Source organism: Cavia porcellus, unplaced genomic scaffold (assembly GCF_034190915.1).
Source record: "Cavia porcellus strain 051 isolate PalLab524CR breed Dunkin Hartley unplaced genomic scaffold, mCavPor4.1 scaffold_29, whole genome shotgun sequence".
NCBI lineage: Eukaryota > Metazoa > Chordata > Mammalia > Rodentia > Caviidae > Cavia > Cavia porcellus.
Genome location: NW_026947512.1, coordinates 44,141,842 through 44,154,304, shown reverse-complemented (window position 1 = coordinate 44,154,304; position 12,463 = coordinate 44,141,842). Strand labels below are relative to the sequence as shown.

The 12,463-nt window shown below is 44.5% G+C and overlaps 1 long non-coding RNA gene across 1 annotated transcript in view; it reads left to right on the top strand.

Moving 5' to 3' along the window:
- The window catches only part of LOC134473967 (uncharacterized), a 37,854-nt gene extending 25,899 nt beyond the window's left edge, over positions 1 to 11,955 (top strand). Inside the window, exon 3 of the long non-coding RNA XR_010044474.1 lies at positions 4,813 to 11,955. This is a non-coding gene — a long non-coding RNA (uncharacterized LOC134473967). The remainder of the gene's footprint in view (positions 1 to 4,812) is intronic.
- The last annotated feature ends 508 nt before the right edge of the window (positions 11,956 to 12,463 follow it).

Sequence of the window (12,463 nt, the reverse complement as noted above, 5' to 3'; positions counted from 1 at the left end):
TTGTCTGGAGGCTAAGAGCCAGTGCAGTCCTTCTTCCCAGGAGAATCTTCCTGAACCTGGTCTTCAGACTTCTATCAGCCTTCCAGTTTTCCGAGATGTAACCAGAGTCTCCCATCATGTACAGCCTAAAGCTTTCCAGGTCACTCTTTCAATTGGCTTTTCTGAATCTTTCCAAACTTTTCCCATAAGCCAGTCCCAAAAGCACCTAAAGCACATAGTCAGGTATAGTCACAGCAATGAGCCCACTTTTCTGGTGCAAAATTCTTAGTTACTTTTCTCTTGATGCTGAGACAAAATACCCAACACTAAGTTTAAGGGGAAAGGTTTATTTAGCTCACAGTTTGTGGAAGTTTCAGTCTTGAATCTGCTAGTTCCAAGGCAGGGTGACATGACAGGGACACAACAGTTCATGGCAAGCAGAAGGTAGCAAAGGAAGCAAGGAGAAAGACCAGTCTCTTCCTGCCCTTTACACTGTCTATAGCTACTAGATTTGGGAAGTGTCAAGCCAATCAGTGGACTGATTACTAAATCACCCACTCTTAATCCTAGTATTGCACCATGAATGAATCATGCATTCTATTTCAGCCATCCCTGAAAAAGCCCCAACTATGACCACATGACACTTTGGGAGACATCTAGACACAACCATAACAAACTTCAGCCTTATAAAAAAGGTGTATGCACAGGATGTGCATTGCAGTATTATTTGTTATAGCTGAGTTGCAAATAACCTTAATGTCTATTAATATGGGAATGTTTAGATAATTTATGGTTAATTCCTTTTAATGGGCTATTACTTATGTATTAAAATCATGGATTCAAGTAATCTTTTCAGAGCACAGGGACACATTATGGAATTTTAAAAAATTTTTAAATAAAAAAGTGATAATACAGAATTTCAAACAAAATATTAGCAAATTAACAATGGTTAATACATTGCATATTGTTATCTTCAAAGTAGATGTTCAGATTATAATATATGGGCATAAAAATAGATCAATCAATGAAAGCACAGACCATTCTTTTCGGTGTACTAACACTTAGTAGTACAGTTATCTATCTTGTATATATATAATCTTTCTTCCATTGAACATGTTTGGCCCCTTAGTTAAAGATAAGGTGGCTGAGTATCTTTGTAGTTGTGTCTGAATCTTCTAGCCTGTTCCACTTATCCTCAGGTCTGGTTTTTTTTTTTTTTTTTTTTTTTTGGCCAGTGCCACACTGATTTTATCACAGTAGCTTTGTAATATAGTATCAAGTCTGAGATTGTTATACCTTCTGCCTTGCCTTTGTTTTCCAGGATTGCTTTTGCTATTCTAGGCTTCTTCTGTTTCCTGAATTTTACTAATGTTTTTTCTAGATCTGTGAAGTATGATAATAGTATTTTGATTGGGATTGCATTAAATCTGTTTAACAGTTTTGGGAATATGATCATTTTCACCACGTTGGTTCTTTCTATCCATGGGCAAATACATTTTTCTGTATTCTGATATCCTCTTCAATCTTCTTTTCCAGAGTACTGTAATTTTCAACATATAAATCTTTTGTTAGATTGATTCCTAAGTATTTAAGTTTTTGGATGTCATTGTGAAAGTTGTTGTCTCCCTAATTTCTCTCTCAGGGAGTTTGTTGTTTGTGTACAGTAATGCTATTGATTTTTGAATGTTGATTTTGTATCCAGTTACACTGCTGAATTTACTTATTAACTCTAGTAGTCTTTTGGTGGGGGTTTTGGGGTCTTCCATGTAGAGTTATGTCATCCTTAAATAATGTTAATTTAACTTCTTTCTTTCCTATTCTTATTCCTTTTATTTCTCTCTCTTGTCTAATTGCTCTGGCTAGCATTTCCAAAACTGTATAGAACAGGAGTGGTGATAATGGACATCCTTGCCTTGTTCCTGATTTTAAAGTGAAAGCTTTCAGTTTTTGACCATTTAATCTGATGTTGGCTGTTGGTTTGTCATAGATGGGCTTTATCTGATTGAGGTAGACACCATGTATTTTGATTTTCTCTAGGGTTTTTATCATGAAGAAATGTTGGACTTTATCAAAAGCTTTTTCTGCATCTATTGAGATGGTCATGTGATTTTTGTAGTTGGCTCTGTTGATGTGGTGTATTACTTTATTGATTTGCGTATGTTGAACCATCCCTACATTCCTGGGATGAGTCTCACTTGTTCATGGTGTATAATACTCTTGATGATTTGTTGCATTCTGTTTGCTAGTATTTTATTGAGGATATTTGCATCTATGTTCATTAGGAAGATTAGCCTATATTTCTCCTTTGTGCTTTCTCTGATTTTGGTATCAGGATAATAATTACCTCCAGGAATGAGTTAGGGAGAATTGTTCCCCTTTCAATTTCATTAAAGAGTTTGAGGAGTATTGGTATTAAATATTCTCTAAATTTCTTGTGGAATTCAGTTGTGAATCCATCAGGATGTGAGATTTCCTTTGTTGGTAAGCTTTTAATTATATTTTCAATTTTTTAACTGATACTGGGTTATTCAAAACTTTTATGTCTTCTTGATTAAGATTTGGTAATTCATATGTTTCCAGGATTCTGTCCATTTATGTGTTTTCTAGCCTATGCAAGTAAAGATTTTGGAAGTAGGTACTGATGACCCAAATTTCCACAGGATCTGTAGTGATTTCACCCTTTTCATTCCTCATTTCATGAATTTGAGTTTTTTTCTATCATTTTCTTTAAAAAAATTTTTTTTTGTCTTTTTCTTTTTTATTGATGCCAGGGATTGAACTCACGACCGCACACTTTCAAGGCAGGTGCTTATGCCGCTGAGCTAAATCCCCAATCCCTAATTTTCTTAATAAATTTGGCAAGGAATTTATCAATTTTATTTATTCTTTCAGAGAACCAACTTTCGATTTATTAATTCTTTGAATTGTTTTCTTAGCCTTAATTGACTTAATTTCTGCTCTGCTCTTTATAATTTCCTCCCTTTTATGAGCTTTGGCTTTGACTTGTTCTTTTTCTAGAAGCTTGAGGTGCAGCATTAGATTGTTTATTTGTGCTCACTCTGTTTTCCTGATGTGAGAATTCACTACTATGTATTTTCCTCTTTCATTGTGGCCTGGTGTATTGTGTCTACATTTTCATTTGATTGTAGACACTGTTTGATTTTTTCTTTAACCTGTGACCCATTGGTTGTGTAGGAGGGTGCCACTCAATCTCCATGCTCTTATGGATTTTTTTTTCAGTTTCCCCTGCCATTAATTTACAATTTCAGTGCATTATGATCAGATAACATGCAAGGATCAATTTCAATCCCTTTGCATTTACTTAAGCACGTTCTATAGGCTAGCACATTGTCTCTTGTAGAGAACGTCCCATGTGCAGCTGAGAAGGCTGTACATTCCAACAATGCTGGGTGAAACATTCTCCAGACGTCTACCAAGCCCATTGTCTCACATGTTTGATTCAGTTCTGTCATTTCTTTGCTGACTTCTTGTCTAGTCCATCTGTCTCTGTGGCAATGGAGTATTAAGGTCCCTGGTCACAACTGTGTTGCTGCGTATTTGATCCTTCCTGTATATTAACATTTGTTCTGTATAGCTGGGTACTCTTATATCTGGTGCATATATATTTTTGACCGCTATTCCTCCCTCTTGAATTTTTCCCTGACATGATGAGATTTTTAAAAAATTTTGGTTTTATTTATTTATTTATTTTGGTGCCAGAGAGAGAATTCACAGCCTCACTGTTACCAGGCAAGTGCTTGAACTGCTGAGCTAAATCGCTGGCGCTAACATGACGAGACCTTAAGTGAAAACAAAATGCAAAGCTGCATATTTAGATTTGTGTATATATAGTCTCTGTGTATATCAAGCTACACAGTCCTGAGCATATGTCAGGGTCTTCATACTGAGCTATATCTCCTGCCCTTTCATATTTCAAGATAGGGTCCTGCTAAGTTGCCCAGTCTGGGCTTGAATCCTCAACACTATGTAAGCTTCCCTGTGTGTTGGGATTATAGCGGGGGCAGTTAGATGTCTGGTTTCATATTTTAGTTCTATAAAGTAAGGACCAACTGCTAGGTTGGTGACAAAGATAGAAATCTGAAATTCTCGTAAGAGGAAAAAACAAATCTTTACAACAGTATCACAGCCCTAATCACCAAGGTCACAGTGCTCCATGACCCATAGGCTTTCAGCCTTCTTTTTGTCAGAAGAGAGGGCAAATAGAGTCTCCCACTTCCACATGCTAAGCAGCAAAGCTTCGTGAATTTGCACTTGTGCTACCACAGGATTGCGCACATCCAGAGGTGGCTGGGCCTTGCCCCGGGGAGACCGACTGCCTCACAGGTTTTCCCTTCCACATGGGCGTCTCATTGTATTTAACACCAGCAACGAGTGCCTTTTAAGTCTGTTGATATTTCTCCAATTTATAATGAATACAAACAGCACTGGTTTTTACAACCAGAAAAATTCAATTTATGCATTTTACTTGTTGTGTTTATAGTAGAAAGGGTAGGCAACCTCTAGTTCTAAACACTAAGCTCGATGGAAAGAGGTGGAATTTGTGATCTGAGCAGGATGTAAGAGTGGATTCATAGTGGTCCGGAGCTGGAGGAGAAGCCTGACACAGGAAAACACAGGTAGGCGGGGACTTCTGCAAAGACTCCTTGGAGAAGTGGTAAAAGAGCCTCTAGGGAGGTCAGCAGGGCAGGTTGTTGCTGTCATAGCAAGACGGGGATCTCATCACAGCAGGTGGGAAAGCTCCCAATATGTGTACTAGCATCACATGGTTTCACTTCTAACTTGCCTGAATGTAACTGAAATTTTCCTTTTCAGAACACCACTGCCCTGCTTGATGCTGCCTGAGAGACCCCATCTTTCCCCACTTCCTGCAAAGGATCCTCTAGCTCGCCCTTCTGCTTCCAAACACCTGCACACCGGCTCTTTCCCTGACTTCAAAGACTGCCTCTGCTTCTTGCCTGGCTCCCTGCAAGCATATGCCACATCTTTCATTAGCTCCACATCAAGACTTTGGAGAGCTAGAACTCCACCTTTTTCCTCTTTGTGCTCACACAGGGCTCCTCTCAGAAACAAATAGTAAAAACAAAGTATCACCTTCTCTTGGCCTCATATGGTTTTAATGTTTTGTTTTTAAGGAGAAGCAGGAAAGCAGAAGAGGTTTGCTAACTTGAGTGTGACCCCACGGATGGAAGTAACAGAGCTAGAATTAAAATCTAGGGCTTGTTGCTGCACGTGCCCCCTCTCATGGCCCTCTAAACCCCTGAGTGTCCTCGCGCTGGGGATCAGGGCACGGGCAGACTCACCCATGGTAACTCTGCTTTCAAGGTCAAAGACTATCTTTAGCTGCCCATGCAGCTGTGGCCAAAATTACCTTCAATTCAACGTCCTGTTATGAGCTCCTTCAACATCATTTTCTTTTCACACAAGGAGCTGTGACATTTGATTTGGCGTAGGCACCGGGTGGGGCTGTTTTTCCGGTGGTGGCTTTGCACTTTGGCAATTAGGTCTGCAATCTCAAAAACAACGGCAGCCAGGCTGCAGAGGAGAGAGAAAGAGAGAACATTCTATCATGTCAGAATAATGAGATCTGTGATTTCAGCACTTACTAGGTCAAAGACACAGACAATGTGTTATCTGTAATGCTTTCCTCCTGACATTTGAGGAAATTGCATTTATGCAGAGGACATGGGACGCTGGGACGTGGCACTCCACGGATGCCACTCAGAGTTGACAGAATGCAGTCTCTCCTGCCAGAGCCTGGACCTTGCCATTCCTCAGGGAGGCTGAGCCCTGGCCCAGGCAGGGACACAGTAGGGGTCCTGAAGACCTGCTTTGCCTACCTCTCCTCTAGCTAAGGAAACAGTCCAGCATCCACACACAGAGTGGTTGATCAGGTACAACTGTGCATTGCTTAATGATGGGGACATATTCTCAGAAATATGTCACTGAGTGACTGCACTGGAGTGTGACCATCACTGAGTGTGCTCCTAGACTGAAATTGCTATGATGTTGCTAGGCCATATATTCTCAGAGGACTCCCTTCCTGTACATCTTTGGCCACCATTGTTGCAAAGTACACAGCTCAACCTTTTTGAGCATCCGATGGATGAAATTCTCTACCAATCCAACATCTTCCTGACCCCGTTTCTCTTCTGTTCTTCCCAGTGTACCAGGAAGTTTGGGAAGGCCCTGGGCTGCTTCTTTTGAAATACATATGAGGCAGGAAGTTTACCATCTCTGTGTGCATCTACCCCCTTTCCCTGTCTCCTGGCTCTCTCTCTCTCTCTCTCTCTCTCTCTCTCTCTCTCTCTCTCTCTCTTTCTCTCTCTTTCTCGCTCTTGCTCTGTCTCCACTCCTCAGTGGCAGTGTTTCAGTGTTTACTAGGGAAACAGACATAACACAAGATATACAAATGTATAATTTGTAAGATTGCCTGGCAGTGGCCACCCGCAGAGTCAGATGATGAAGTGTGCAGAGGACCTCTGCACACTGAACACTGAAGGGTCCAGCCTGAGGTCTGGAGCTCACTGCAGTATCCCGTGCGAATCTGTATTAGGAGACCGATGGGTCTGTGATGGAAGGCTGAGTTGTCTACACCAGAAGGCTGCGGGTCAGTGCCGGAAGCTAAAGAGTCTGCCCTGGAAGCCAGGAGATGACGTGCAAGGTGAAGGTGAAGGTGAAGACTGGAGCTCTTTAAAGGAAGAAGAAACCAATCACCCTTCTTCATTTCCGCTTTATCCTGACCGGGCAGTGCGCTTCCCTAGGGGGGGCCTTCTACACCCTTGGCGGTGGGATTTCTGAGCTGATTTAGCTGAACTTCTCTTACCAAGCTGACACAATCAGTCCACCATCACAGATGGTGCTGAAGGGATGATTTTCCAGCCACAGGTGTCTTGTGTGGTTTTGAACTGAACCTACCTGCTACACAGCAGGCAGACAGAAGGGAGAGCACACGTGTGCACAAGCTCACCCACCCACACACACTCACATACAGAGAGAAAAGCCTAGCTGGGGCTGACTCTCCTGGTCAATGGTGGTGCTCAAGCTGCTCCTCTAGACATAACGTTTCAAAAGATCCTTTCCTGCTCCACCTGGGAACCGAGTCTCTTCTGTTAAATGGGCTGACAGTGCACCCCACATCCACCCCCAAAGACGCTGGTATTTCTTGGAGCAGTCAAATGAAGCATTTGGATTGAAAAAAAGTTTTCACATGCTTTTAGGACAAAACTCTCTTTTTAAAACCCTCACTTGGATCCCTGGTATTAAAAACAAATTAGGGTGATGAGCTGACTCCCTCTCCTGGCTCCTTGGTGGTTTGTGAGGTGCAGGTCAATACCGGCTTCGCCCCTAAGTACCTCGCAGGATCCCCAGGAATCTGTAAGCACTGAACAGATACTGAGCTCTTGCCAACCTTAATCAGAGATGCCAAGTGATACACGCAGTCAGCTGGAAGCTGGGTTGTAACCTGGCTTTCCCACACTCACATATACTAAATATATTCATGCCTCTGTTAAGGATGTGGAGTAGAAATTCATTCACTGTCACAGAATCAGTGATTGAGGCCCACAGCTGAATAGAGGAAGCACTAACCGCCATGCTTTAGAGAGAGTCACTGGCAGTTAGGCCAGCGCCTTCTCCCAGGGCTTCCTGTGCATGTCAACACTGATCACCTACACCTTCCCACGCTGGCCCTCAGAGCTGTGGAATGAGAGGTACCATAATGGGGTTGGTGGAGCTGCAGGGCTCATGGTGAAGGAGCGAGGAAGGGGTCTTGGGCTCCCTTTCCCAAGATGGGAAATGGGAGGGTCCACTTGTGTGACATGTTACGGTGAAGCTGATTGTCAATCTTCTCAGATTGACAGATGCTCAGAGAGTTGAGTGGACTCTGAAGGCACTAACCTCCTCAATGGATTAACCCAGGGAGGAATGCTTAGGTCTTTGGCTTTAGTTCCAGGAGCGACTAACTGGAGGAAAGGGATGGGCCTTGGGGACTATTATCTGCTCCCTGGTCCCTTTCTCTATGATTCTTGCTTACTCTGCTTCCTGCCTGCTGTGAGAAGAGCAGTTTTCTCCCATCACACACATTTCTGCTGTGATGCTTCTACTCACTGGAAGCAACAGAGTCAACTAAAAATTCTGAAAATATAAGCTGAGATAAGCATTTCCTCTTTTAAGTTGTGTTTTCCAGGTAATTTTTCCCCAGCAATTGAAAGGTGACTAACAGAACTTACACAGATGGAAAAGTCAATATTTATTTTCTTGGCTATAAGTGACTCATAGACCAGCCATGGAGCCAGAAGAAAACAGAGTTGGAGCAGTCTTCCCTACTTCTGGCTTTGTGAGTTCTTCTTAGATTAAGGAGGCACCATGAAGAAAGCTGGCCTGGGCATCTGGCTGCATTGCACTAGAGGATTACTCTTTAAGAAAGTGACCCAGGAGTAAGAGCCTTCAAGATGGACTGCAGGTGGCCAGAGCCAAGGGGCTGGGGTGAAGGAGGAAAATTAGAGGTGGGTGTGGTCCAGCAGAGCCCTGTACAGTGGGGTGGATCCACACAATCCTGCAAAACTCTCAGTGAGTGCTGCACAGAGAGCAATACAGAGAGGTCAGTGCTGCCCACCGCTGGCACCATCCTAACCACGCACATCCTGGCAAAGGGAGGCTTCCTCCTCCCATGTGGCATGTGAAAACCCTGACTCCCCACCCTCTTACAGGTCTCACAGCCCTACATGCAGTCAGTGATGGAAACAGGAAGAACCTCAAAATGCATAAACATGAAAGTGAGGAGCAGGCTGAATTTCTTCTTTGACTTTTTATTGTGGAAAATTTTAAATAAACAGAAGTGTGGGACAATCAGAACAATGAACATCCAATTAATCACCTCTTAGTTTCATTAATTATTAAGATCTAGCTCCCACTTTCCTTCTTTTCTTCTCCCCTCCCTTCCTGTCTCCATCCCTCCATCTCCATCCCTCCTTTCCTTCCTTCTCTGCATCATCTACCTGTCTCAGAGTGAACTGTCATCCCATGACACTTCGTCTCGGAACAGTTTTGTCTATTTTCTTAAAATTAAGGATATTCTTCAAATCAGGAAGTCACAATCACACAGAAAGAAAACAATTTCCAAAAGCCTTTGAATGTACTGTATCAAACCACTTTAATCAATGAGTATGATTAGAAAGTTGCAGTTTCTGCCTGAGATGCTTGGAGATCGCCTACAGAGATGGCACCTCGCGAGTGGAAGGAAAGAAGGACCAGGCCAGCAGCCTTGGCCTCAGCTGCTGAAGGCAGGAATAGATTCAGTGTTGGTCACATCTTTGCATCCTTCAATGACGCTTTTGTCCATGTCACTGATTTTTCTGGCAGGGCAGCCATGTGTCGTGTGACTGGTGGGCTGGGGTGAAGGCTGGTTGAGATGAACCTGCCCTGAACACTGCCGTGGTGGCTGCCCGGGACATGGCCCCGAGGTGCAAAGAGTTGGGCATCACCACCCTGCATATCAAACTCTGGACCACACCAGGAAACAGGACTAAGATCCCAGGCCTGGTGCTCCATCAGTCCTCAGAGCACTTGCCAACTCGAGAATGAAGATTGGGTGGCTTGAGGATGTCACCCCGGTGCCCTCCAACAGCACCTGCAGGAAGGGAGGTCAGCAAGGTTGCTATCTGTGAACAAGACTCAAATTGTTTTCTGTTAATAAATTAGCTTTGTGTAAGCTAAATAAATAAATAAGAGAAGGTAATTAAAGCTATCACAAGTGAGGCCACGATTAGAAGAAATAAAACTGCTTCTTGCTTGTATTCCCACGATTGAGACTCCTCAAGAAATCACTTACCTCTGCTGAGTCTCCCATCGGATACGGCTGCCGCTTTGTTTGAACTCAGGGCTTGCTCATCACCCTTGGGGGCAGCCCTTTCTCGGCTGCTATTTGACCTCCGCTCCACCCTTTGCAATGGTGTCCAGATGAAAGGGAGCAGAGGAGTGACAGAGGGATTCCCCTCCATGTTATCCCACCCACAGGGCTGCATTTTGTGAACGTGGAGGTGCAGCCAGATGCCGTAGGGAGGAACAAAGAAGACAGAGACTAAAAGCCAGCAGTTAGACTCAGGGCCCTGGGACTGCTTGCCTTCAGGTAGGAATGGATCCCAGCTGTGTGGGCCAGATGTTCTTCCTTAATGTGTGACCGTATGTGCAGCCATCAACAAGGGGTCTGAGCACATGAGATAGAGGTCTGAGGACAGGGGGAGCATGATGGGGCAAATCTGGGGCGAGAAGTCTTGGCGGGGAGAGACAGCACCTGGAGATGGTCTACAGGCAGCAGGGTTGGTCTTATCCTGGTGCCCAGGTCTCTGCAGTTCCTGGCATGCCTGGCTTCCTGGTTTTAAGTAAATGAAACTTTTGGTTGACTCTTTGGCTAAAACTCAGATTAAGGAGCAAGAGAAATTAAAGACAACAGTTTTGAGGTTAAAGTTAAAGCCTAAATGTCAACGTGGCGTTCAAAATCAGAGCACAGCTATAATTGTGTAATAATGGGGGTGGGGGTTGAGCCCCAGACATTGGGCCAGGGCCTCTCCGACTCGACTCTGCCTGTGGTTAGGTTCTGGCTGGAGAACCGAGAGGTCTGTACCTATGTCTGAGGGTAGAACAGGTCTCCAGAGACTGGGCTGCAGGCTAAGCTGGGCAGAGGGCAGGAAGTTGTTCTATCAATAAAATGACAAGAAACAGCAGAGTCGTTAAGTTTTCCTTCAGAAGCTCTATAAAGACAGGGCTACCAGCATGGCTTGTGTAGTGTGAGCTGGGAGCTAGGAGGGTGAGAGGAGGTACATCAGAGAGGGGCATCCAGGGCTCATGGACCTTGCCATCTGCTTGGGTTGGGAAAAATGCACCTCACAGATAAAGCATAGAGCGGGGAACCAAAATGCTGGAACACACTTGGCCCCAGGGAGTTAGAGACTGAACGCTCTCCTTTTCCTACAAGGGACACTGGAATTGCATCTCTCTCTGCTTTCCCTCTTCCTGCTTCTGGGCTGGTCTCCAAAGCTGGCTCCGAGGGACTGCTTCACCTGGCATTCACGTTCTTGGTTGCTCCCCGTTTGTGTGTTCCTCTGACCTGGTCTTTGCAGATCAACAGTGGGCAGATCAAACGGGACGGCAAAGCACCCTGTTTAATGCCAGTGGCTTCCATCTTCCTGTTCCCCATCTTCTTTGCCAAAGACCCAACTTCCATGAGATGAGAATGGGTGCCTTCTGCTCAGCTCCAGGTAACAAGCATGATGCCTGGACCCTGAAGACAATGACACACATGATCTGATGGATGCAGAAAGGAGGGACTCTGTGGTGCCTGTGCTGACAGGTTGTATTGTCTCTCAGTAGACAACATACCCGCGGCTTTCCCGTGCAATGACGCAACACCTTTTTCTGCACTGCCAGGAAGCCAATGGGGAGGCAGCAACTGAGGCCTGAGCCTGCCCCGGGCTGGAACCAGCCCCCTGGGGCTCCTTTGATGATGAGGAAATTGAATCATGCTGATGTAAAGTGGGCTGCCCTGTCCAGCAGCCGATCTTTTCGGGCAATTATTTGGAAGTAATGAAAGTGAATGCATGACATTTAAAAAGAAACTCCTCTGTCAGCAGGAAAGCTGCCACATTCTCCTGCACCTCTGAGAATAAGCTTAGCTTGAAATAATGTTCATTTTAGCCAAGTTGTAAATTACAAGTGTGTTGGGGTCCGAGGGGATTTATTACGAGTCGGAAAGAGGTTATTGGGCTTTGTGCAGGCTGCTGCATATGGTGCATGTTACAAAGTGGCTATGTCGTGAAGTTTGTAGCGAGGGATAAAGTACCTTTCTGCTTGCTTTTTTGCTCTGGGTCTATTTTTTTTTTCTTTTACAGTTTCTCTCTGGAGGCTTCTGATTGCTAATGTTCCACAGAAACACCAGCAATAAAGAGTACAATGTTGCAATCTGTTTTTCCAATTGTTGCTTGGATTTGGTGTGACATTATTAATGACAAATGGCAATGGGTTGGTTGATGAGTGATTTGGCTGGACCGTCAGCCTCCCTGGGTCAAGGGAGGTTGGGAGAGCGAGGCTATGCTCAGAGGCTTGGCAGAGGGTGCCTGGCAAGGTGCATAGCAGGAGATCCACAACAGACCTGGGGCCTGCAGCTGGAGTGGCTTCTCACTTCCAAGTTTTGCCCACTGTGCACCTAAGGGTGGAATGGGGGAGACAGCTGTGTGGAGAAGGCAGGCCTCTGTAGCTGTCATTTTCATGTTATTATAAGGAAGGGCCGGAAACAATTATCTTATTATGAGAAAAGGCTCACAGTCTGGAGGGTAGAACTGTAGGTCAACAGCCCTCCTGGTTTGAGTTCTGCAGTAGCAGGAGCACAAGTCTCAGCAGCAGTCAGCGAAGAGACAGAAGCTGTCAGGGCCACGCCATCTCCTTTGGATGTGTGTCCCCGCTGGCCCCT